At 42.5% G+C, this 27,949-nt stretch overlaps 1 protein-coding gene across 1 annotated transcript in view; it reads left to right on the top strand.

Moving 5' to 3' along the window:
- The first annotated feature begins 499 nt into the window (after nucleotides 1-499).
- The window catches only part of Prkcq (protein kinase C theta), a 117,099-nt gene continuing 89,649 nt past the window's right edge, over nucleotides 500-27,949 (top strand). The window contains exon 1 of the mRNA XM_047521537.1: nucleotides 500-968. The gene's annotated coding sequence lies outside the window, so the exon portion shown is untranslated. The remainder of the gene's footprint in view (nucleotides 969-27,949) is intronic.

The following is a 27,949-nucleotide window of genomic DNA, read 5'->3' as shown; positions in this document are numbered from 1 at the left end:
TGCCGCTTAATTTATCAGACTAATCTGATTTTGGTATATTGTAGAAACAAAAGATTTAGCCAAGTATATTTAATCATTTAGTGTTATCATTGAAAGGAAATTGCTCTGTAATAGTTTTGGAAACCAGACATAATTTTCTAACCTGAACGAAAAGTTAATTCTATGAAGGATAGGAAAAACTGCCCCAATTATCCTTATTATGATAATCATTAGTAATACCAACAAAGCACAAAAAGTCCTGAAATGACAGGTGCGCTGTACCGACACAATGTTGCAGCTTCAAAGACTAAAGTTTAAAGCAGTTCCACTGGAACTTGTGCATAAAACGACCATGTGCAGATACAGAAAATCAACATAATAGATCGGGAGCAATCCGAAACCACTATCCGGGGTAGGTTATTTTTAAAAGAACAACGTTTCCAAGTCCTGTATGGTGTAAAAACACGAATGAACAGACACCAACGACCGACGACCGACGACTGACGACCGTGGCCCTTCCCTCTGGAGGTTCATTTTCGGTTTTCGGCTGGGTGAGAGGAGCCGGCGCGCTGCCCGCGCCCCTTTCCCCGGCACTCGCAATGTGGGGAGGCTGAGGCGCCCCAGCTCAGCGCTGTCTGCAGCATCGCCACCCGCGGGGGTTGTCCCATCCTAGCCTACCGCGACCTCCTGGTCCTAGTCGCAGCAGAGCGACAAGTGGCCAGTAAGGTGTGAGGATGGAGGGTGGGGACAGGATGAGCAGGGGAGACGCAGGAGCCGCTGGGCGAGCGAGGACAGTGCGCAGCTGAGCGCGCGTCCCTGAGCAGGGTGCCGGGTCCCCCTCGGCCTGCCGCGCCGCGGCGGACAGGGCGACGAGCGCCCCCTGGCCGGCGCCACCCGCGGGGCGCACCCGCCGTGCACCGGACCAGCGCCAGTGCCCGCGCCACCGGAGCAGCAGCGACGCGGCGTTCAGACCGCGGCGGCGCCACCAGGTAGGGCCCCTGAGCCCCGCGATGCGGGCCGGGAGGGAGGGGGCTGCCAGGTGCCAAGGCCCCGGGCGGGAAGGGTCACCCAGGGGTCCCTCGGAGCTGCTCCAACAAGAGTCTAGGGCTGTCGCGGGATGCAGGGCTGAGAAAGAAATCGAAAAAAACAGCTCGAGCCAAAGCCAACTCTGGGGCTCCCCCACCCCGTCTGGGTTTCTTGTGTGCTGGTGACCGTGACCATGGCAGTGGCCGGGTGCTGGCCGCCGGACCGGGCTGGGGGCGCCTCCTTCCTACTCTCATTTCACCTGAACTAAGAGGGCTAAAGCGGAGGGAGGGAGGTGGAAAGTTTTTGTTCTCATCGCAAAAATGTGTAAGGAAGGGTGTTTTCTGGAGATGGCAACCCGGTTTTCTGGGAAATTGCTGGAGCAGCGAACAGGACTAAGGACATTCACTTTTCTGACGAAACCAAGTTTCTTTCCAAGGGCCTGGGGTGGGTGCGAAGCAGTTTTGTTGGAGTGGGTAAAAAAAAAAAAAAAAAAAAAAAAAAAAAAAAAAAGCCTGGGTGCTGAATGAAGCCTGTGACCTTGAGCGAGATTGTTTTCCAGCTTTGAGGTCCACATGTTGTCAAAGTGTAGTTGGTGAAATAAAATATCGTTAGTTTATTGAATTCTTACCGGCATTTATCAATGTGAGAGTGACTTTAATGCTCAAGGCCTAGGCACTTGCCACTGGCGTGAAGGGAGTTTCTGGTCATTTCTGCAAGGAGACTGCCACAGAGCTGCCTTGTCCTGCGATTGTCCTGCCACTGTGTGGGCTGGAAGTGGTGCTAATAAAAGGTTATTCAGCAATGGCCGAAGCTGAGGAGCGGGGCGGTGAGGTGGAGAGAACGCTACTCTATGGGCTGTGCCTGTCAGTGGGGAAAATGGCCCATCTGTGCCCAATACTCAGGTCCTTCAAGTTACAGGTGCCCTTGGAGAGCACAGACCAAGCTTGCAAAATTATCTGATGAACTGCCCACCAGACCTGGGGAGTGTTCCTGTGTACTCTGTCTGCTTCCTCTTCTCTGCCCCTTTTATTTGGCGAGGAGAATTTTAAGGTAGCAAGATTCAGGAGACTCTGGGAGGCTTCATCAGTTTTTCTGGCCCCTGCTTTGTTTCCCTAGAAGGGATGACCACCTCTGGTCCTTTCCTGGCAGGAGCTACTTTATAGAGATCCCTATGAACAGGGACTGGGTCCCTCACCCCATTCCACATCCCAACCTGTGAATGAACATCTTCATTTTTTTCCCTAACTGATCTTTGGTAACTGGTAAAATGGCAGACTTACTGCGGATGCTTCATCTCTTGAAAGTGCTGTGTCTAGTGGGAAGAAGGGTGACATTTACTAATTTGGTTGCAAATTACTTTTGAAGTTTATGCACAGCTGTTTAAAATCTTTCAGAGATCAGGGCCATTGTCTGATGCAGGTGTCTACCACAGAAAGATCTCTCGTTAGTCCCTTTCTTTTGCTGATTGAGTGAACATAAATTTAAAGACAGGGCATAGGAAGATCTGAAACCTGCAGACTCTTACAAGTTAGCAATTCAGTCTAAATTAAGGTTTTTTTGTTTTCTTTTCTCTCATCAGCCTTTTTTTCTCATTTCAAGCGTAACCTGTTTGTCACCACTAGCTTTTGTTCATGTCCCGTGATTGTCTTCTACACTTTTAAAATGTAAACTTCCAGGGAAGGTTTTTGTTGCCATCCGCTTCATCATGTTCATTTCCGCCACTGTCTTGTCTTGTGTTATGGTGGCTCACGATGACTCTTAAGCAGACTTCTACACCTGTTCTCCTCCCAGCTCCACCTCCTACAACAGAGACTGCTCTGAGTCAGTGCATGGCAGTTACTAACTCTACTGGAACTTGGATTTCTCCTGCTGTCTCAAATCTCCTTCAGGAATTACAGGGATGTTCAGCTAGTCACATCTAGGTTCTTCCTGTAATCTCATGATCCTTTCCAAAACTAACATTCTGTTTTCTATTGTCCACAGCAAGCATTGGAGGCCCCTGAAATTTCTATAAGGGTGCCTCATTCTGTTGTAACACATTCTCTCTCCTTGTTTGTGGAAAAGATCAAATTCTCTGTATTTTGAATTCCAGGATTTTCTATCAAGAATGCAGGCTTATGGTATAGGTCTGTAATGTCAGAGATTTCAGTAAACCTCCACAGACAAATCTCTCCCTCTAATGCATATTTAATTATAATATAGTTGACTTTCTTTAAAATAGGAATTTGAATGAGTACTTCCTGTTTTTAATGTGTTTGTTTTAGAGTTAGTGACTATGTTGTTGGCCCTTGAGAATATTGCTGATATATTAATGTAATGTGGCGGTTTGTTAATAAGTTTGTATTTGATTTCAGGTGATTTCAATTTTCAAAGTAATTTCACCAAAATTATTGAAAACAACATTTTTATATAATGAAAAGTCCCAGAGACACAGATGAGTAATGAGAACTATATGTATTTTTATGTGTGTGTGTATATGTGTGTGTGTGTGTGTGTGTGTGTGTGTGTGTGTTCCCACAATTAGATCTATAATAAAAGTAGAGGAATTAGTCTTATGGTGTCTTGGTCAAGTGTATCTATGTGTATGTATATCTACGTATATGAATACATACATGTGTATGTGTGTATACACACATATATACACATATGTATATATAGACATATACGTATCATTAAACTCATTCTTTCTGTTCCTATTCCTTGTTTTCAAACTTTAAGTATCTCATTTCTAAGCAGTATGCACCCAGTTTACCTTTTTCATACTTATCCTAACTGTTGAAGCAGAAACTTACAGAAAAACATGACGTTAAGCAGAAAAGTGAATTAAAAGGTTTTCCCTTACAATGATGGAAATATCTTTCACCTAATTGTAACTTGTCATTTACACAAAAATTCCAGTTACTCTATTTAGTCATCTAACTATATTCTCAGGGAAAGGTAAGAATTTGACATTTCAGGAATTAGGAATAACTTCCTAAGCCCAGAATCCATACATTTCTGCCTTGGTAAATTAGCAGATATTTAAGTCTCTTCACCTTGGCAGCATATCTTTCTATTAGTTGCTGTAGGTTGATGTTAGCTTTTGAATTAAGCTAATAATATTAATGATAATAAGCAGAGCAAATGAAAGCAGTTAAGTGTGGTTTTATTAAGTCATTATCATTTACTGTTTACCGGATAGCCATTATGCTCAGAATTTTGTTGATATTTGACAAACAGTTCCACCACATTTTATCTTCATAAAGCTTTTTATAAATTAGATATTTTTATATTTATTTTTCAGATGAAGAAACAGGCATGGGGGGTGAGTCACTTGCCCAGACTTTGTAACTTGTCCGAGGTAGTGTCAAGCTTGTCTGTCCACCTCTGACCTGTGCCATGCAACCTACCAATTCACTTCTTTGAAATTGTGATAAAATATGCATAACATCAAATTCACCCATCTACATTTTAAGTGTGTAGTCTTGCCATACAACTGAACTATTGGATGCTTCTTTCTCTGAAGGTCTGATCTTCCTTTAAATTTTTCAGTAAGAGAAAAATATTTTAAAAATAAAAAATAAGTGACAGAGGGAAATAACTCACCATGTTGGTCTTCTGAATGCCTTTTCCACATGAAGTGACTCTGTGTCACTGCTACATCCCAGACTACTTTGGTGAGCATTTTTTAAAAAGTGTATTCTGGCATCAACTAGCACTCTCTGTTTGAAAGTGCAAAGAGCAGACCCTCATCTGTCTTGCCCTTTTCCCATCCCCAGCCTTCCAAGTTGCTTCCACTGAGTGCCTAGGAAGCAGCCTGCTGCCCAGTGGGGTGGTCTCCAATGCAAACTGAGAGCTGTGAGTTCATGGCCAGGAGAAAACATTCCCCACAGTCCAGCTGCGCAAGATGTGGAGTCTCTCGTGAAAGTGAACCAAGATGCTGTTTTCCTTGCTGTTTGGGGAGAAGTTCCTTTTAGCTACCTGTTCAGCATTTTTCAAGGCAGTAATCTTGAGCGTTTTCCATTCTGCACCTATTTAGCTACTTTTCAGCTGTAAGAAACCAGGCTTCTTACCAACATTACTTCAACCCATAAGACTCAGTCCATTAGTGGTTTATGACGTTCTTTTATTGGATGGTGACAAGCATGTCTTTTAAAAATGAAATAGCATATGACAGAAATAACTAGACTCCACTTCATGTAATAAGTGTAATTATTTCATGGCATTTTGTACTATTTGGTTTGAAGCATAATAAATCTGTTTCTTATCTAGAAGTTTTAACATTATGGACATAATGCATTTAGTTTCCTATACTGTTCCTTAAAGTTATAGAAACACATATGTTTGGGGTTAGAAGGAAGAAGGCAAAATGGAACAGAAAGTGGCATTTGTTGGCTGCGCACAGTGCCATAGGCCTGGACACCGGGAATCAATTACTCATGGAGCCATCTCTGATTGTTTATAAAAGACGCATTAAGTTGATAGAGACTAAGAAACTTGATCAAGGGCCACACAACAAATTGGGAGTATTGAACCCTGAGCTCTTGGTTCCTCATTTATTGTTCTATTCATGCCTCCTGTTGTGTTCCAGAAGTCTCTTCATCCCTGGACATTTCCTCACAAGCATTATAATCATATTCTTCGTTTGTTAGGAAGAATTTAAACTTTGAGGTATATCCCATCAGCTTCAGAAAGAACTAGACCAATTAGGAAGAAACAATACCTATTCTACAGACCAGAGATCTTTCAGCGTGAAATTGACAAAGACAAAACACGGGCCGGTCCCTCTACTGAAGCATCCCCACTGCTCCTGGGGAAGACAACTCCAGTGGTGCTGTGTGAAGGGATGTGCTTTTCTTTCCAAATCTGAGGTCACTATTGAACCCGACTGTCTGTTTTTTCCAGCATCTATACATAGGCTGATGAATGTATTGGAAAAAATTATACGACTAAGCATGATTCCGTAAGTCCTTGATTTCCGACTTGGGCTAGACTCCGGCTTCCCCAGCTCTCAGGCATTCCCCTGGCCTTCCCGCTTGCTCCTCCTACCAGCTCTCCAGACTTTCCTTGGTCACTGCCATTCTGCATAATCAAGCTGCCTTGCTTCCTGCTCCACTGAGAAACTGTTTTCTCCACGAGGACTCCCCCACCCTGTGACCACAGGACTGCACACCTAACTGCATCTGGATCCACCCCCGCACCCTTCCTCCCCTCACAACAACAGCAAAAGACACGCCTCCCTTCCGGAGGTGTCCCCTGTTCACCTTCACTGTGCCCTGGAGCGCCTGCTACCTCATCCTCGGGAATCATAATGGGGGACCATCTCCTCTCTCCTGCATCTCCCATCCCGCTCCCTACAGGCCACGTTCTCGCTGCATTCAACACGCCCCGCCCCTTCCATCTGTGCGTAAAAGGCCTGCCTTTTGGCCTTCCTCCAGCTGCTTCCTTCTCTCCTCCTCTTCATAATTCCTCAAATTGTTCTCTGCATCATTTCCCCTATTTCCTCATGCACTTTATCTGGGCCCCAGACACCTGGCCTTGACTCTGCCACCCTCAGAGACTATCACACTCACCTTCCTCATTGCTGACCCTTGTCACGTCCTGCTCCTGTCCTACTGGACTTTCTGCATGCGTCTGTGCTGCTGAGCACTCCTGTTCTTCCTTTGACTCCCACGCTCCCCTCTCTTCCTCTGCCTTTCTGTCCCCTTCTTGGCAAGCTTCTCCCATCTACCTGGAAGCTTTGATGCTCTGTAGTTGTCCCACTCATTCACCCCAACAGCTGTCTCCTTGCTGACCAAGACCCAACCATTGCTGACTCAAATTCCTACTGATCCTCCCCCCTGGGCAGTTTATGGGTTCATCTAATGCCATCTATCTCCAACTAAAAGCACCATCTTCCCTTTTCCTCTCCAAGTTTCCCCTTCCCACTTTTGCAGTAGCTGACTCTGCCATCCCCTGTTGTAAACCTGAGGTCAGGCTGTTCTTCCCTCACTCCTTTCCTCCACCTCCACAGTGTAGCCAAAACCACGTTCTGTTCATTCACCCTGTTTTGCCTGTTCCCTCCATCTTTTCTGCCCCTTCGACCACTCTCTTTACAGGACACCACTTTTTCTCTTGGGGTTAATGCCTGAAGCACCTCACTAGTCTTGCTTGCTCTGGTTGGTTCCCTGTGCTGCAGCCAGAACCCCACCTTGAGTGGATAGCTCTCCTGCTTTAAGTTCTCCAGGGCTGCCCCATGCTCTGGGATGAAGCCCAGACTCCTTCTCAGGGATCAGAAGGTTCTAATTCTTCCCCAGCCCCTCCTGTCCTGCGCCACCTGCGGTATTTCTCTGAGTCTAACCTCAATATGTTCCTCAGAGATCTCAGATCATCTGTTTACAGTGCTTAGCACCGTGCTGGCCCACAGTAACAGTCTATAAACGTTAGGCACACGGCACTTAGAATAGCTGTGATACCACTGTTTACTTTTAGACCTCCCCACCGAGTCCAAGTCCACACCAGAGCAGACTCCTCCTTCTCTTTATTCCTTGTTGCCTCCCTAGCATTGCATCTGACACAGAGTAGGTGCTCAATAAGTATTAGTGGAATTCATCAATGAGCTGTAAGTCTTAGAATCTGTAACTTAGAATCTGTGGAACTGCATGCTGTGTTAGAAGAAAGGAATCCCAATCTAGCGATTTAAGTATCTGCACAGCAGAATCATTATCACCCTGGAAACTTTTGTCTATGAACCTCTAGAATTATCTAGATAAATTCTACTAGAAATCAGAAATGAAGGTGATGGGAAATATTCGTTGCCCCCAACTCCTCACTACCCTCTGCTACTGTGGATTTTTACATTTAGAAATTTGGGGAGTTGACTTGTTTCAGGAAAAGGGCCATCTCCTCCTGTCTCTGGTGTGATTTTCTTCCTCTGCTATTTTGACAGCATCTCAATTTGCTGGTGGTTCTCATGCCAATGATATGAGGAAAAAAGAAGAAGAATGAAATAAAAGGTCATATTAAAATATTCCAAAATATGCCACAAGCCAATAAGCATAAACCGTTGATAGATATACTGAGAACCCACAAGTTATTTGAATAAAGAGAAAATACTAAAGGATCAAAAGGAGAAACCATTTTTAAATTAAAAAATAAAAAAGCTGAAGGATTCTTTAGAGTGAAATCACAATTATTTTTAAAATTCATGAAAGCAGTGAAGAGTAAGGAAGTTAAAAAAGTAAAAGGCCAAATTCAAGAATTGGGATGATAGAAGCAAGCCAAAGAAAAAATAAGTAAGAGCGTTTACAAAGAAAGAAAAAACTGAAGGTAAGAGCAATAAACTCTCTTGAGGACTCCCTTAAAGGTAGAATAATAAAAAAATATGAAACCAAAGAAAAAAAGTCTTTTTAAAAAAGATTAAAAATATTCCATCCTGGTAATAATAAAATAGAGTGTTCACTGTGTTGACTTTGAGGATGGGTTCATTAATATATACCTTTGTCAAAACTTAGAAGATTATACAATTCAGGTATGTGCAGCTTATTATGTTTCAATTATATCTCAGCAGAGCTTTTAAAAAAAACATAAATGGGTTACGCTGAAAAAAATTTAAAAATAATAATAAAATAAAATGGGCCTTAGTATGGGTTCCTAACAACTAAGCCAGAGCGTAAACAATGTAGAAACCAGTGCTTAGGCTTCTGGCTCCTGCCACAAAAGACCATGGGGACCTCTGTGGGATGCTGTAACCACAGTGCTCAAACACACTGTGACTCCACTCTGGCGCTTTCCTCCTGAGAGCAAGTGAGAGCTACGTTCATCTTTTCCTGCAGAGAAGGAATGACACTTCCTATTAGGTAAGACTCAACAACCTCTGCATTCTGGTCCCGATGACACCACCATAGAAAACATCCTTTCCTTTTGGAAATAGTGACCCGTGGTGGCCCCTAAGTTTCAAGTGCATTGACATTCCCTTTTCAAACAGAACGCTACTTGCAGTTCTTATTGGATATTCTTTTTAAAGTATCTTTACCTGTTATACCTTTCCTGAGTCCCTGGAATGGGTTTTACTCTTCCTTTTCTGCTTCCTAGGTCTCTGGGGACTTGTAGTTTCTATCTAGCTCATTGCTGGAGCTCGATAATGGTATTTTAATTCAATTATTGTCTCCCGAGGATGCTTGCCTCAGATACATACCAAGTCTCCCAATTCTTTTTCTTGCTTTACTTCTTGGCACAGAGCTCAGGCGGCAGATTTTGTGGATGAAGCCAGGGAAGATATTTTGTTTTCCTCTAGTCACTCATGCAGAGGTTTCTAAGCATGAACGTCATGTTTTCAGAGCCTAGTCGTTATGAACGAGACCATTAATGCCGGGCGTAACCCTTGCCCAGTAAGCTGAAATGCACTGTTGACTTCCATCCATATTCTCAAGGAGAATTTTAGGGAAATCTGCCTGCGAGTGCTTTTTGGAGCCAGGTCCGTGGCAGCCCTTGGTGTGTTGACTTCTGTGTGCCCAGGGTCTGCCCTCTTCCCTCCAGATCTCTCCTCCTCACTGCTCTCCAGGATCCTTGCAGTGCTGTGGGACATGTGGCACACAAGGGTACTATGAATGCAAATTAGATGGTCTCTTCTAGGAGAGGAGCCTGGGGAGAGGCACTTGAGCGCTGATGTCGCATCACTGGCCTGCTCCACCTTGATGGTGCCAGGCCTTCAGAGCCAGCCAACAGCAAAGGCAGATAGGCAGTCACAGAAGTGGGACAGGGCAATGTTGATTCCAGTTTTGCCATATGATTCCAGTTTTGCCATATGGACCGTAGAATGAGTGAGTGGATTAGGGGTCTGTAGGATTCTCCCCGACCCTCATATTTTGTAGCTGGTTTTCAGGTGTCGGTTTAGTATCCACCCAATCCAGTCAGGCCAGAATTTCATCTGGGTAGCTGGGATGCTTGAGCAGTGGTCCATCTGTCACATTGTAACTATGGATAGGTAGGTGACCATTAATGACAGGCGTAACCCTTCCCCAGTAAACTAAAATTCATTCATCCAGACAGGAATATCATTTAACTGCAATTAATTTTGATTTTAGAAATTAAAATTTAATGCTGTAACTAGAACAATAAATAGGAATGCTACTGTTTGGCGGTGATGGTAATGATGAATGATAGATGGAATTGTCTCTAAGAATGGGAACTCTTTAAATTCTTCTGCATTAGTCATTCAAAAAGAAAAAAAAAGTTAGCATGCACTTTATTTGGACCCAGGCTTTACAGAATGGCAGTAAAAACAGTAGTCATAAAGAATCTCCTTCAAGCCCAGCATGGTGGCAAACGCCTGTAATCCCAGCAGCTCAGGGAACTGAGGCAGGAGGATCAAGAGTTCAAAGTCAGCCTCAGCAAAATCAAGGTGTTAAGCAACTCAGTGAGACCCTGTCTCAAATAAAATACAAAACAGGGTTGTGGGTGTGGCTCAGTGTACAAATGCCCCTAAGTTCAATCCCCAGTACCAAAAAACTAAAAAACAAAAATAAAATAAAAATCTCCTTCAAGCCAGGTGCAGTGAGGCACACCTGTAATCCTAGCAGCTTGGGAGGCTGAGGCAGGAGAATTACAAGTTCAAAGCCAGCCTCAGCACTTAGCGAGGTCCTAAGTAACTTAGTGAGAACCTGTCTCAAAACAAAATATAAAAAAGGGCTGGGGATGTGACTCAGTGACCCCTGGGTTCAATCTTTGGTACCAAAAACAACAACAACAACAAAAGAATCTCCTTCATAAGAACTTGAATTACTCGACCCCCTGAATACAACTGAGTTGCTTATGAGCAACTTTACTTAAAACCTTGTAATGTTGATGAAAAGAGTTCAGAAATAATTCAGTGGGAAATAACTTGTGAAATTCTGACTAAAGGCAGCTGAGGTATTTGCAGAAGGCGCAGCACAAGGTCTTTGGCCTTCCTGCCTCTACTTCAGTAAGAGTACAGACTTTACTGCTGAGTGTCTTTCCTAGTTCCTGGGGTTGAGGTTTGTTAATATTTATAGTACACTTGAGTTCTGTGAGTAAAGGTACTTTAGGAGAGTGAAGCATCTGAACAGGAGAAAAAAGCTTCTTACTTATTTAAATGAAATAAATGCAACTTCATTGACCCAAAAAGGCAAGTATCACTAAGTATAAATTAGTGGTCATTTTAGAAATTAATGAAATGCAACTCATCCCTTATCACTGGCTCTGTAGTTGGAGCTGGCAAAAAGAATATCATCACAGAGCATCATATATGAATTCTATTAGTTCAATAGAAATGAAAGGCAGATGCAAATCTTTTCTCTTTGGAGAACAAACTGGAAGAATTCAGAACAGGGAGAATACTTGTTTATGAAAGTGAATAAAATCAATTTTCTCCTGGAAAAAGATTGCAGATATCTCCTGGCAGAAAAAAATTATGTAGATGTCTGGTCAAAATCTCTAGACCTAGAGAGAGATTCAAATGTTCTGCAGATTCAAAGGGCGAAATACGCATTTGTTTGGATATTTGTCTTTAAATAAAAACTACCATTTGGAAAATGCAGAAAGAATTCCAGGAGATTTTAATCCACACATCATGCACATTTTCTTAGTTTTTTGCAAGACACAATCAGAGGATTACATTTTCTAAGAACCCCTTTTTAAAAAGCTTAAACCCTAATCAGTAAAGTGTGACATCGGCTTGAAATGGGATTTGGTATCAAGTAATTAAGAATGAAGTACAAGTTGATATATTGACAGTAGACCCATGTTGTTGCCCTGGAATTGTCGGGGGTGCAGTTTGTTATCTATTTGACATGTAGGTATCCGACTCTGAAGCATTGCTTTGGGTGTCAATCACTGTGGAACAAACTGGGTCCAAATTCAGTGGCCTCAAACAGTAACATTTAATTTGTTCATGATTCCCTGGGTCAGGAATTTGGGCCAACTTTGCCTGGGTGGCCCTGCTCCTCCTGGCATCCCTGGGGATTTTCCTGAGGTTGCAACCAGACCTGAGACAGGAACACTCACATAGCTGACCCCCGGTGGGCACGGCTAGAAGGCTGGCATTGCCACATGGCTTTCTTTGGCTTCTTCATCATCATACCTAGATCCCAAGAGTGAGGGTTACAAGCAGACAAAAGCAAAAGCTCCAGGCTCTTAAGGCCCAAACTAAGCAATCACACAGCCCTGCTTGGGCTGAGGTCACTTGGGAAAACAGGTCAGGCAGGACCAGGGCAAGAGGGATGCAGAGTGGCACTGCAGGGCAGCCGGGGGCATAGGACAGGCTGTAGCAGCCCTGTTTGGAGACATCTAGCAAATATGTAGTCTATTAACATGGTAACGTTTCATAAAGATGATTTCACTTATTTTGTGACATGGAGACTCTGGTTTCACTCTTTGGGTAGCTGATAGCAGATTCTTATTTTTTAAAAACATCTGATTGCCACTCTCTACTTTAAAATGATTTGGTTGCCATGTCACCTGCAAAATAGAATCCAGCCCTTTCCCAAGGCTTGCCGGTCCTTCGCAGTCTTTCCTCTGCCTGCTGGGTGCTTGTTCCCCTGGCCTTGAGTCCTCCAGCACTCTGTGGCTCTCCACACATCCTCAGCATCAGCATGACTCCCCCTGGATCACGCTGCCCCCTTCCCCACAGTCGCTTTGCTAGCCACTGAGATGTCACCTCCTCTGTGAAGTTTCCCACAAGCTACGTCAAGGTGCCCTCCTCTGCAGGCTAGGGCATCCAGAGACTGCAGCTACGATGGCCCTCCTGCACCACCGTGGTTCCTGGGGACGGGCTCTGCGTCTCTCCAGTCTGGCCCCCGCCCTTCGCAGAGTCCCGCACATAAGAAAAGTCCTCAGCAGATATTTATTACACGTCAGTTTAGTATAGGCAAATGAAAGCATGGCAGAGTGCCTCGGGGAAAGACCAGGAAACCCCAAACAGGAAGAAGGCAGCATGACGGAGTCGAGTCAGAGCCACGAAGGACTCATTGTCGTGGGCTGAAACCAAACCTGGGCTCAGGAGGGCCAGAGTGGCGAATGAGGATGCTTTAGAAAACCAAAGACAGAAAGTAAAACAGAAAATCCAATTCATTGTAAGATACCAAGGTTTGTGTCATGGTTGAGGATTGAGAGAAGCAGTGACAAGAGGGTGGCCCCTCGTCAGCCATGGGCCTCCAGCAGCATGTAGGAGGCAGTACCCAGTAGGGCGCCCTGACTTAGAAATCAAAATGAGGGACTCCTAGCATCCAAACTAGCAGAGCCACACTTCAGTCACCAGGGAGTGCTCCTTGGGTGGCTTCCCCAGGACCCAGCGGAGAGGCGAGAAGTTGGGCAAAGAGAAGTTGCTGCTGATCTGGGAAGAACTGGAGGCTCCCACTCCACAGTCCAAGCTGTCACTTAAGCCACTCGAGAAACTCTGCGTGTGTGTGTGTGCGCGTGCACAGGCTTGGTTATGATTGACAAGGCACAGTGTAGCTGAGGTTAAACAGCTTGTTCTAAGTCACAGGGATTGAAACCCAGGCAGCCTGATGTCATGGTCTGTGTTCTTATCACCCCACTGAGCTAAGCCTGAATTTGGTAATATGCTGTATCTACAAATTCCTTTTTAAAAATACTGCCTGACTTTGGTATTAATTCTAAGAAGTGAGCTTTGAGACTTCCTTTCCTCTGTAAATCTCAGTCACTGTTTGGGGCACAGTTCCTTGTTTTGCTGCTCAATGTTACTCATTCTAGTAGCAGAGAAAACCCTCACTCTGGTTCAGCGTCCATCCAGCCTGGAGTTCTACTTAGATCTAGACTGGTTTTCTGGGTCTTTCCCTAGCACTTTCCAGCAAACTCAAACATCAGAAAATGCCTTGAGTGTTTAGAGAGGCTGAGAAAAGGCTGAAATATGCACAGAACCCCCCAAGTCTTTTCTCATCCAAGAAAACTTGTGAGGGAGAGAGGAGACTGCCACAGTGGTTCGCTTTGGGTTCCTTCAATGACTGGATGGTCTAAAAGGTTCCTTGGAGGTGGAATCACATAGTTGTGGCCCTAAGACAAGGGTGAGCGTGCTTCTGTGGTCCTTCTTTCTTCCTTGACTGTGAACATTCACCCCATTTCTTTCCTGCCCCGCCTTTTTCCTTCCCAGCGTATTCAGATACCTTTCCCAGTGTGTTCTATATCTTTCCTTTCAAGCCCACAATGTCGTAAATTTACAAGAAGATGTGTTTTCAGTAAACCTGAACTTTTTAGAGCCCTCATCCTCTTCCATTCATCCATTATCTAAATTCTCAAAAATTCATTACTCCTTCCTTGAACGCTCCTCCTTTCTCTCATCTTCTTTCTTCCACTCTCTCCTGTCTTTAATGCCATTTTTAATAATACACGAAACAAATTAAAGTGGCAGATTGGCTAGAGGTGCAGCTCAGTGGCAGAGCTTGGAATGAGCACACCCCAGGCTGTGGGTTCAACTCCCAGCAGCATACACAATATTATCACAACACATACACACACACAGACTGCTATAACTTGCAAAGAGCTGTTGAGAAGAAAGTTTAATTTTAAAATGAGTGAGAAATGCAGCCAGATTAACATTCTTGAGTAATAACTTTGAAGTTTAAACCTCTACTTTATGGAGTTGAGAACTAGAAAAATAATATATTGTACTATATTGTGGGATAGACAGATTACTTTTAGGGTATGCCTATTGTAACCTTTTAATGTGGTTTTAGTCAGTATGGTTTCATTCAAATAAATTAATAAGTTCACATCAAGTTTCTGATCCTTTTTATACTGATTATTATTTAACAGTTCCCCCAGCACTGGATTTCAATAATTTCTACAAGATGCCCTTACTCAAGAAAACATTTTTCCTACTCATAATTTTTTAAGTCTCAAGAAATCTATGCTGATATTTTTGGTTCATTTCTAAAATAAAATATCAGAAAAACAATGGATCTTACATATTTTGGAAAATAACTAATTTTTAGAAACTGATGAATTAAAATTAAATATTAGCCCTGGATGTGAACACATAGGAAAATTAGAATAACTTCTGAAATAGAAGACACCTGTGATACTCTGTCTCAGGGCCTGAAACACAGTCTCCCCATTTATATGTCTTCCACGTTGACCTTGTTCTATGGTGTAAGTCTCTCTACTGCTGGCAGTTTTAGAGGATTTGTACATTCAGTTGTAGAAGGGAAGAAACTGTAAAAACAATAGCAAAGAATTCTATTTTCTTAAAGTAGACTTCCCAACAAATGGCAGGAGATGTCTTAGAATGCTGCTCCCCACCTGATCTCAAAATCTTCTAGAAAATTCTTGCTACACTTCATTCCAGTGCCTGAACTTCTGCCAACTAGGATTTTATGGGAAGCAGATCCTCTTAACAATACAAGTGCTGCTAAGCTTTCCTTAGCACATTGGGGGTGGTTAATTAGTTTCAGAGAGAAATGGGAATTTTTAAAGAGAAGGGGAGTCTGGGTTTTATTCAGTCTATAAATTAATCAAGCATCTAACACATCAGGCATTGTTCTGGGTGTGGCAAATACAGGGGAAAAAAGAAGAACAAGGTCCTAGCCCTCACAAAGCCTAGTTTCTTTTAGGGGAGAAAGACAATAACAGAATAAACAGCATGCAAGTAAGAGTATAGTAGGTGAGGACACGTGCTATGAAATACAAAGAAAGATAGTGAAGTGCTCCAGAGAACTTCTGGAGCTGCCCTGCTTTTAGATTATGATTTTTTTTTTTTATGGACAGTGAGAGAGAGAAAAATATTGGATAAGTGCTCATTGCTACAAAAAAAAGGTCATAAATTTTTAAAAGGCGGGTGCAGACGAGTCACTGATGCAGAAAACCCACGTTCTTCCGGCACTGGACCCAGATAATGCAGAATGCTTGGTTTCTTTCCTCCAGGAGGGCTGACTCTTTTCCACCACTGGGTTCCTTTGCTAGCACATGCCTGGCACATAGTAGGTGGTCAATGAATATTTGCTCCGAAGTGAATATTTCTGTAAGGAACCTGAGTGTTGTGATCCTTATTCATAATGAGGATCCGTCACTTTTGTGTTTAACCCTTAATCTTGCATTGCCTGTGGCTGAGGATTTAACAGCTAGGCAAATGAGTAGAAGGAAACTCAAGAACTGTCTTCAGACCAGGCCAGAAAGTTTTCACTTCCTGCCCTCCTTCAACCTTCTGCATATGTCACCTCTGGAGGGACACGCCTCGCTGTGCACGGTCATTGTCTTCCTTCTCTATTACCTCAGTGTTTCCCTGGAAAAGGAATAGCCCAGTTAATTTCTAAGAGGAAGTTTTTCATGACCCCCTTTCTTTTACCCTAAAGATAAAAAACCATCTCTGAGAGTTTTTCTGAAATCCTTATACATAGAAATAAAAACAGGAAAATATAGAATTAGACCCCTCAACTTCAACTTTAAAATCTTTTTTATCTTCCTGTGTCAAGGTGGCCACACTCTCACAAGTACAAGGGACATAGCACAGTAGATAACACTCCAACAAGCAGTGATTCCCCTCATGCTGGGTGCTCCTGAGGCTCGGTGAAGTCAATGTGCAGCTTCCTAGACTGAAGCAGTTTCTCAGACCTCTGTTATACCCGTGATGTTTGCTTGCTAAACCATCAGCTGAAGTTATTTACCCCGGATCTTTTATCTCAGTTTTTCTGGTTGTAGTTTATCTAAGTCATCTTTACTTTAGTTGAGCTCAGGCTGTGGTTTTGCAAATTAAATCATTTGTGGGTTTCTGCCTATGTCTCCTCTGTGTGTTTACTAAGCTTTTTTTTTTTAAATAGTGTACGTCTGTTTTTATCTTTACAGTTGTGTGAGGAAGATTTGTTATGCTTAAGGTTCTTTTAAACAAATCCAAGTCTATTTGGAAGGACGCAGTTTAAGAAACCAAAACATTTTTTAAAGGCCTTGTTTAAAGTATATCTTTAGCTACCATTGAATCCCCTTAAAGATTTGAAATTTTGATGTTGTTGCATAATCATGAGATTCGTGGGTCTGGACTTAATACATTAGGCAAAGGGGATCTGTTTCATGTTCCTAAACAAGGAAACAATTCTTAAGAAAGACAGCTTGTGTGGCTGATGTGGGGGAAGACTAGGCAGTTTGGAAGGGCAATGGGGTGGGAACCAACTAAAACTCTATTGCAGAATCTGGACAAAATACCCAAAGTTCTCAAGATAAAAGGCCAAAGAGAAGTCATTGACTACAGCAGAAATAACCACATAAAATCCACAGAACTCATTGCATAGATGAATGTAGAGAAGGACAAAGGAGGACTCACAGTTGATTCCAATTTTTCCATCTTGGAAGACACAGTAGATAGTAATTCCATTGATGAAGACAAGAGAGAGAGGAGAGGCCATAGCATTTGAGGAAAAGGTGGAACTCTTGTTCATTCTAGCTGTGTTTGAGGGGCTGGTGGAGCACTGGGAAAATTTCAATGTGTAGTTGAAAATACGAGACCCAAGGTAGCATGCAGATGAAGAAAAGTGTACTTCTCCAGGTTGTCACCAGGTAAGGTATCCTTGGAGACCTCAAAAGGGATGAGAATGGCCAGAATTGACAGAAAGAAGGGAATCAAGTCAGGACCTGGGTGTATTCCACAATATTTCAATGAAGAAAGCAGAACCAACAGAGAAAAACCAAAGAGTCATCAAATGGAGAGAAGGAGAGCAAGAGAGAAGAAAGGAATCCAGAACCAGCACTGTTACATGGGACATCGGAAAAGAAGACCAAGAAGGAGCCGACGGCTCTGGAAGTTAGCAAGTGTGTCCTTATAAAGAGCAGGGCTTGGCAGTGGTGGCAGTGGAAGCCAAATGGCAGAGACAGAGGAACGGGCAGAAGGTAGGATGGAGAGGAGGCCCAGGAAGCTTGGTGGTGAAGCAAAGGAGGCAAGGCCACATCTGTAGGGAACCAAAACCAGAAGCCGTCAGAGGCTGGCAAACATGATCCTGCCAGTAAATGGGAGCACAGGAGGCCCAAATCACCAGGGAAAGGACCAGGGATCAAAGGAAAGGCTTTCCAGGGTGTGGACAGGGACTGGAGCCGAGGCATGAAGACTCAGAGAAGGTGAACCAGACAGAAGGACACCAGGCAGATTTACGTCTTGTGGCTTTCATTTTCTATTTTTTTTAAAATAAGACAAGCTCATCTACCTGGAGAGTTACAACCTTGCAGACTGAAGGAAAACAACTGTGGAACAGCCTAAGAAACGGGGAAAGAAAGAAGCCAGGACTGAGATCAAAAGCAAAATTAAGATTGTGGGCAACTCCAGTAATAAATCAAATACATCATGTATTGGTAAACAAATATTATATTTTATATTAAATTATATTTTATATTATAAATATTAATGTTCACATAAATTTATTTTTATTAAAATTAATATTACATAAATTATAAAGGTGAATATTTTATAAAATCTAAAATTATAATTATATTAAATTATATTTTATATTAAAATTAGTATATTGTGGTAAAAATAATAAAATTTCCCATTTCAAGTGTGCAATTCAGTGGCATTAATTGGATTGACTGCTATTTCTAAAACTGCTTCATCACCCCAAGCTGAAGCTCCGCACCACTATTCAAAAGCTCCCCCTTAGCCTGCCGACACCCCCTGGTAATCCCATTCTATTTTCTGTCTCTATGAATTTGCCTGGTCTAGATAGCTGGTATTATTTGCAGCATATAAAACATGATTCACAGAGTGAGAAGAATGAAGGAGTAGCAAGAAGGTAATCAGTCTTGTGAAGATGTTCTATGAATGAAGACCTTGTTCCTAAGCCAAGCTCTCTTCTTTAATCCATCATGCAGCGTCCGTTTACAAAATCTCTCTGCAATTAAAATTAGTATGATGCATTAGCACAGTAGCCTCAAGGTGATTCAAATGAGCTGTTGAACTCCTCTAAATTCTGCTCAGAACTTAGCATCTTATTTATCATATATACGTACTCAAAAGTGAATGTCTTTTTTCCTCACCCAAATAATCACACAGATTTTTAGTTGGGTAAATATTTTCTTGTTTGTTTCAGATGATCGCTTTATTCATCTGCATCTATGCTGTCTGAAATAGAAGTTCCTAAAAATAGTTTATATGTGCATCACTTACAGGAAGGGTTTCACTGTGAAGCTACAAACAAACAACCACTCTGCTTTATGTCAGTTGTAGGTGATGTGAACAGATCTCACGGAGGATCCAATGAGTCTTTGTAGCATTAGACTCAGTTATTTTTAATAAAAATAGTTTTTCTTCCCAGCGAAAGTAAATTCTATTAAGAGACTCATTGGAAGAAACATCTGATATTGTGATTGTCTTCCTAACACAACTTTGATTTTTACTGTCTGTGAAACCCCAGCAAGAAGGGACAGAATTCCTGCCCTGGACAAGAATGAGCTGAGCCTCTTCCTGTGGCAGAGGGCGGTGGGCGTGGCTTACCAGAGGCCCCCTGAACTGAGAGCTATGGATAGAAAAGTCTGTGGCCACCCCATTTGCAAGGCCTGGCACTAGCTGCCACCCTCTCAATCTGCTGAACCAAGCATTCCAAAAGGGGAACTGCTTTATGCTGTCTCACTTCCCCAAATTTACCACCTCCAATCCAATTGCCTTTAATTGCCACCTTTGACCTCCATTTCTCTCCTTAAACTACAGGACTACAATTCCTTCAGTGATCTGTGTGGACTTTGGTACTGACTGGGCCTTGTTGCTGTGTGTGTGAGTCCTCGATTGTGATTGAGTCTCCCAAAGAGACTATGATCTTCTTGAAAATAATGTGTTTTAATTCCTTGACATCATGAAATAGTACCATTTTAAAGATGAAGAAATTGGACTCAGAGGTAAAGTAACTTGCCAAAGGTCACACAGTGGAATTTAACGAATAGCTGAATTAGTCTTTCTTCCCTAGAAATAATCTGAATGGATTTTTCAAGAGTTTGTCTTTGTGACTCTCCGCTCTTTACTGTTTCCATTGTTAATCAGCACATCTTTGTTTTAGGGATCCTTCTCCATACCAGACATTGTGCATTGTATTTTAATTTTTAAAAAATTGTAATCATGTTTTAGGCCCTGTCTCCCAGAGATAATCTCAATTGAAGCTTTAGGTGCATGGAAACTATTTAGTGGTGCATGTATAGATTTTAAACTTTGGAAAGCAGTTTGGCAATAACAAAGTCAAAGTTGTGTGTACCCCAGGGCTCTGAGCTCTATTTCTTAGTGTGGATTCAATAGAAATTTGCAAAAATGTGACCACAGAAACAGCTGTAAGAATGTTCATGGCAGTATGGTCTATAAAATGAACAGATTTGAACGTTAATAGGAGAAGAGATAGTTTGTAATATGTTTCAAAGGACCACTCTGGAGCAGTGGTTCTCCAAGTGTGCTCTGGGAGCCCTGGAGTCCGCAAGACCCTTCGAGTGAATTTTCAAAGTTAACTCACTTCACAGTCCCTCTAGTGTCTGCCTTCCCTTCTCGTTCTTACTTCATCCAGTGGAGTATTCCAGAGGCCGCATGTACTGATAGTGACAGACACAGAAGCCAATGCAGAATGACAACTGCATGTTCTGATAGTGACAGACACAGAAGCCAATACAGAAAGGCCACTGTCTTCTGTTTAGCCAGACCTTAACCAGACTTGCAAAAATGTCCAACACTGCCACGCCACTTTTTACAATTTTTTTAATGCTTTGGAAAATGATTACGTATCATGGTATGTGTTGTTTATATTAACATATTACATCATGGTTTTTATTAAAATTTTTTTTAACTTTTTCTCACTTTTATTTCCAATATGACAAATATCAATAGACATAATCTATATACAGCCAAGGTCTTTGGCATCCTCACTGATTCTTTTTTTTTTTTTTTTTTTTTTTTTTTTTGCGGTGCTGGGGATCAAACCCAGGGCCTTATGCTTGCAAGGCTAGCACTCTACTGACTGAGCTATCTCCCCAGCCCTCCTCACTGATTCTTAAGAGAATGAAGGAATCCTAAGACCAAAAAGTTTGAGCACTCACTGCTATAGAGCATAAAGTGAATAAACTTAGATTACGTACTCCGGCACAACGAATCTTGCAAACATGATAAATGGAGTTGCAGAAGAGTATACATAGTGATACATACTGTGTTTTAAAACCATAAAACATGCTATTTGCATTATATATATTTTAGGAATACATAGATATGGGTTCTCTATGTATTATGTATCAAATGGTGGGGATAAGAAACTCATAATACTTGGTGGGTAATAGGGATGTAAAAGGAGATACAATCAGGGGATAGACATTAGAAATTTCGAATATATTCATTTTGTTTTTTTAAATGTTTAATTATAGATATAAGAATATTCATTGTTTTTTATGTTTTTGTATGCCTAAAATGATTTACTATATGATTGTAAAACTTAATAGCCACAAGTAACTTGATGACAGAAAAACAACTTGATTAAAATATGGGCAAGGGACTAGAAGAGACATTTCTTCAAAGATGCTTAGCATTGCTAATCATTAGAAAATTGCAAATTGTAATCACAGTGAGACATCACCTCACACCCATTAGAATGCTTACTATCCCCAAACTGGAAAATAATAATAAACACTGGCAAAGATGTGGGGAAACTGGAGATTTGAGGCACTGTTTTGGGGAGTGCAAATTGGTACAGCTGCTATGCAAAGCAGCCTGGTGGTTCCTCAAAAACTTAAAAGTAGAACAACTCTGCTTCTGGGAATATATTCAAAGGAATTGAAAGCAGGGTCTTGAAGAGGTATTTGCACACCATGCTCATTGACAGCAATATTCAAAGAAGCCAAGAGGTGCAAACAACCCAAATTCCACTGACAGATGAATGAATGAATGAATGAAGTCTATACATGCAACGGAATATTATTCAGTCTTGTTTAATATTCAAGACCTTGAAAAGGAAGGAAATTCTTTCACATGCTGTGACATGGATGAACCTTGGGAACATGATGCTAAGTGAACGTGGTCAGTCACAAAAGCACAGATACTATATGATTCTACTTATTCAAGTTATGGAAGGTAGTCAAATTCATAAAAACACCAAGCTACCAGGGTCTGGAAAAGGGGAGAATGGGGAGTTACTGTTTATGGGCTCAGAGTTTCAGATTTGCAAGATGAAAGTGTTTGGAGATGAGTTTATAACACAGTGAATATATGAAGCAATGCTGAACTATACAAAAGAGAGAGAGAGAGAGAGAGAGATTAGCTATAACAAGATTTTTGTGTCATCTAGAGATTTCCAGATTCCTTGGTGTCCCTCCATTTCTGAGTTATCCAGTTGAAGAGCGTTCCCAGAGTCCTTGCCTCAGTCCAGTCCTTGACGTTGGCTCATGTTGAGCATGCTACTGTTCCAGGATGTCTCTACTTCCTTTCCTCCTCGTAATTCCTATGGAGAGGGACTCCAGTGAGTCCCACTGTGGGGTGCACGACCACGTGCTGCTTTCTCCAGGAGGCATCAGGAGCCCACCTAGGCCACTTGGACTCCCCCTGCCTTGAGAACCGAGTGAACTTGTGGTGCCTACGACTTCATGTCCCCGACTCGTATATCTTCTATTACTCATGAATTACTTCTTCATTTTTCAGAGGCCTATAATCAATTGCATTAAAATTTAAGCCCTGGGAAGAGAGAGACTATAATAATACTGCTGTCTATACCTGGTTGTTCCAGTGCTTTGCATGGAGCTGGCACAATAGAACTGGTGAATGGAGTAGGTGACTGGGTGGATGGCCAGAGAGATCAGCAGCTGAGCTGATGCACCAAGAATTAAGTGTAGCATCTTCTCTGAACCACCCAGCTCCACCTGCCCTGGGCTTCACCTACATTCCCTGCACCACACCAAAACTTCCTTTATTCAGCAGCCTGAACTTATTTTATCCCACAAGACACTTCTCCCTGAGCCTGGATGGAGGGGGGGTGAGTCTTTCCTCCCCTTCCCTGATCCCACTGCCACCCCATTCCCATTGCTCTTTTTTTTGAAGGGGTAAGAGTTTGCTATTAATTGATACACAAAGACAGACAGCAGGTAACAAAAATAATAAACCTGGGGCCTGCACAACAGGAGTGATGACTGGCATTGGACGTTAGCTACTCACTCCTCCACTCAGTAGCTTGGAGTCCTTGGATGATCTACTTCATCCATTTTTCTGTTTTGGTAAAATATACCTAACGTGAAGCTTACCACATCAGCCATTTTTAAGTGCACAGTTGAGGGAGAGGAATGTGCCCGTTGCCCTGTACCCCTCACCTCCAACCACTGTCTGTTTCGTTGTCCAGAGCAGAAATTTGTACCCACTGAACACCAGCTTCTGATTTCCCCCTTTCCAAGCCCTTGGTAACCCAGTAACCCCCATTTTGCTCCCTGTCTCTGTGAATTTGCCTCCTCTAGGGACCTCCTTTATGTGAGATCATAGGCTCTCTGTCTCTTCTGTGACTGGCTTATTTCATTTAACACAGTGTCCTCAGTTTTATCCATGTGGGAGCCTGTGTCAAAATATCCTTCCTTCTTAGGCCTGAAGAATACTCTACTTTAACCTTTGAAGACTCAGTTGCCTCTTCTGTAAAATAGGATCTGAGCCCATTTTAGGAAGGGGACTTAGTGGGGACTTAGTGAGATTGTGAACCCTGAGGGACAGAACCCAGCGTGGTGGATAACAACTCACTTCCTCCCTCTCCATTCTCAGGTCCCTGCTCCTGACATTACACAGTAGCCAGTGGTCCATCATCAATGTCCATTAGTAAATTAGGGAGAAGTTCCCAGAGTGCCAGCATTACCAAAATGATCCCCTTTTTCATGCTTCTCCGCCATTCCCTCCCCTGTGGATCAAACACCATACTAGGCCCTGTAACTCAGGAAAGGAAAGTGGGACAGAATGCATGGGGGGCAGATCCTTCCTTTCAGGTGAGAGAGAAAGTCAGGCAGTCACCGGCTAACTTCTGATAGTGAGGCCGAGCTGAATGGATCAAATCAACAAGTGAAGATCTGTTTGCCATGATCTGAATTTGTTACAAGGCTTGGTCTAAGTCAATCAGACTTCATCATCGTGGAGTTAATTATAGTATCTCCCCTCACTGTTACATATCCCGTGGTGATTGTATTATTAGAAAGGACAAGTCGTGACTTCGGTTGACAGGGTGGCTAAGTTGTTTAAGAGGCAAATCCGTCTGATGAAAACCCTTGAGTTGAATTTGATGGAAACATGAGTTCATCCATGAGCTTTCCTCAGTGGATGTCAAGTGGCAGGAGGTAAACGCAGAATGGGAACTCGGTGACAAACAGCGCAACTTCTCCCAGATTGATTTTCCCCATCGGTAACATATCCATGAAAAAATGTACTGCACATCATCTTTTGATTAAGCAGTGTTTTTCCCCAAATCTATCTCCTGAGAGCTCCCCCAAAGATGGGAATTTTACTGTATATAACGTAACCACTCTGACTTACCTGAGAGGAAGACAGCAGCTATAGCCAGCTGAAACTGTATGCAGACTGAAAAACCTACAGTTTCCAGCATAGTGGGATTAGAAACGATGAATCTCCTTCCCACCCCAGGAAGGGGAAGCATGCACTTCTGTTCAGTCCTGACCACTGCCTATATGGAACCTGAGTAAAACAAGCCCACTGTCATCTCAACCCGAAAAGATGCTCTTTAAGAATGAGTGACAGGAGCTGAGTGAGTTGGTCCATGCTATATATTCTCTCTCTCGGGAGGCTGAGACAGGAGAATTGAAAGTTCGAAGCCAGCTTCAGCAATTTAGCAAGGCTCTAAGCAATTTAGGGAGACCCTGTCTCTAAATAAAGTATTTAAAAAGGCCTGGGAATGTGACTTAGTGATTAAACACCCCTCAGTTCATTCCCTGGTACCAAGAATGAGTGACAGGACAGAGTAAGGGGACTCCCAGGTCCTCCAGTCCCAGTGACTCAGTCTGGCTGACTGGGTGTCTCCAAAGGACCACGCCCTTGTGTATGTAGCCTTGTCAAAGAAGCTGCAATTAAGAGGGAGTTCATTTGATCATCAATGACCATGTTTTGCGTGCTGGAGGTGTGTGTTTGCTTTTCTTAAGTAACCACAAAGTAGCGGTTAGTTTCTCTCTAATAGATGAGAGTGACAGATGCTGCTGTTGGCTTTAATGTGATGTCTGAATGCTAATTCTGATTACATACCTGGTGAGTTCAGTCATAACATCTCTTTTTCCTCTCTCACCTTTCCCCCGCTTCACTGGTCCCCTTTTTTGTTGTTGGTTTGTGTTTCCTACATTTGGAGACAGAAAGAAACCAGACTGGGCTGAGCCACAGTGACAGACTGAGAAGCCTAGGTCACTGCTGCAGAGATGGTCTTTTCAGATGCCTCTGCTCCACCTGTGCGATTTTTTCTTCCTTTCTTTTTAAAAGTAAACTTGGCAGGATGTGAGCTCACCAGCTCACCAGCTACTGAGCAGACAGGAACTGAAGAGCCAACTAACAAACAGGACTTCAAAGAACAGCGGAGAGGAGCCCTGCCTGCTGCTAGACATTTAAGGACTGTGCTGTCCCCAGGGGGCACTAACGGGAGGGCTCCCCTGGGGCCCTGCCCTCCCAGCCCCCCACTTCCCTTAGAGCCTTGCAGAAGGTACTCAGTGGACATAAAGGTCACACTAGCGGCAATGTATATAAAGTCCCCTTCTAGCTTTGGGGACTTTGAGAACTCAAGTAGAAAAAGACATTACTGTATTTTGTTTGGCAGAAACAGTTCACGGTGTAACCTGGACTTGCATTGCCTTACGTCTTACAGATTATATATTTCTCCACCACATTCCTAAGAATCCCTAAGCAAGATGTAGATAGCAGCATGACCTCTATACATTTTAGATAAGGAATTTGAAGAACAGGACAGGCAAGTGATCTTGTAACATCGGATTCAATGTTAAGCTGATCATCTGACATCCTAGGATGTCCCTGCCGGCCCCACCCCCTGAACTAGAAGCTAACTTTGCAAAGAAATGGTGAAATACAGGTGGACAACAAGGCACTGTATAAGGCTCAAATTCTGTTCTTGTCTTGGAGGGAGACCTCCTAACTCTAAACTTTATGATGTTGCAGATTTTTCAAATTCCCGAGGGTTTCTACCAATTTTTGTCAATACTCTATAGTTCTGTTTTAGTGATTTCACTGAAATGCAAGGGTTTTTTTAATTTTAATTTTTATTTTTGGTAGTATGGATTGAAGCACTTAACCACTGAGCCACATCCCCAGCCCTTTTTTGTATTTTATTTAGAGACAGGGTCTCACTGAGTTGCTTAGGGCCTTGCTAAGTTGCTGAGGCTGGCTTTGAACTCGAGATCCTCCTGCCTCAGCTTCCTGAGCCTCTGGGATTACAGGCCTGCACCACCAGGCCTGGCTGAAATACAAGTATTTTGAGGATGAAATTCACATTTCCCACCAGCATGCACCCATAATTCATACTCAATGAATATTTATGGTATGAATGTTGTTATTGAACAGATCACTTATGAATTGCTGCCCAATAGGAGAATACCAAATTTCTCTGCGGTGATCATTTTCTGTCTGTAAATGCATTAGCCTCAGCACAGTGGTGGGTGGGGCTGTGTGGGAAGTCCTCAGATTCGACAGGGTGCTGGGACTGGAACAGACAGGAGAGATTAATCTCTACTCCTTCATCCTATGGGCAAGGAAGCTGATGCTCCCAGTGATTAGGTGATTTTCCCCAGGTTCACCCCGTTTCTCATGGTGCTTTGTACAGGTTTCATCATTGTTAGAGAAAATACTAGAATCAGACATAGTTGGAACTGTACTCTCTGTTCAGCCCAGGTTCCTGCCGCCGACAGTTAGAAACATGTTGGAAAGGTGTCTGGTCACTTCCCTTGACCTTAAACATAATGGTACAGAATTGCTTTGGGCTCAGCATTTCAATAAGTTCATGTAAAAGCCAGATACTATTCAGAGAGTAGGAAAAAATCATTTGAAATTTGAATATGAATATATTTGGGAGAAAAAGCAAAGAGTAGATATTTCTTGGTGTGGAAAATAAAAGGTTCAGAGGTGATTTTAATACATAGCACCAATATAAGAAGAATAATTGAAAAGAGAATGCTAACTAGCAATTTTAAAATTTTCACTCCAAAGAGGAATGGACTTGGATTATGGCAGGAGGATTTTTGTTGAGTTCTTTAACAAATGATAAAAAGTAGTAATCAGTGACACTCAATCCAGATTCACTCATTCATCCCAACCTCACCTAATTTCCATTTTTATAGAATCACTAGACTAGCGAATCGTTAGACTTATAAGAAAGCATTTTGATTTCATTGAGAACTTACCAGAATGGCTCATAACACTCCCATTGGAAACATGGAAATACCTAAGTTGTATCCAGAGAGTGACAATTCATTTCAAATCCAGGAAAGAAGGGTCTTTAATGGCAGGTCACAGTATTCTGTCCTTGATTCTCCCTGCTCATTAGCATTTGCACACCTAAATGTCTTCAATGCAAACTTAGAGGTCAGGTCAAAGTTACAGCTGACTCTACAAAACTGGTTGGATCAATAAAATGCCGAGCCAAGATGGTGATCTGGCCTAGAAAATCAGGCAGAGATCAAATGAGATCTAACTTTGGCTAGGGTGCGGAAATATGACTTACAATGTGACTTTAAAACATTATGATGAGCAGGATTCAGGAGTTTTAGTAAACCAATGCTTCTAATACTTCTAGATGAATTAACAGCACAATGCAGCTTCCACAAAAGTCATTTCGCTCACAGTCTGCATTGATGGACCTCCTGTGGGTCATCAAACTGGAACTTCTCTTGCTCAAATAACATCTGAAGAATACTGATTATTCTGGATTTTTTAAAAAGTATATTGACACAAAGAAAAGATGCCCAATAACATCACTGATTAGGGACCTGCAAAGAAAGATAACAACAAGCTATACTTCATACCCACTAGGATGACTATTACCCAAAAAGCAGA

This window comes from Sciurus carolinensis, chromosome 12 (genome assembly GCF_902686445.1).
Source record: "Sciurus carolinensis chromosome 12, mSciCar1.2, whole genome shotgun sequence".
Lineage (NCBI taxonomy): Eukaryota > Metazoa > Chordata > Mammalia > Rodentia > Sciuridae > Sciurus > Sciurus carolinensis.
This window is presented reverse-complemented; position numbering and strand designations above follow the sequence as displayed.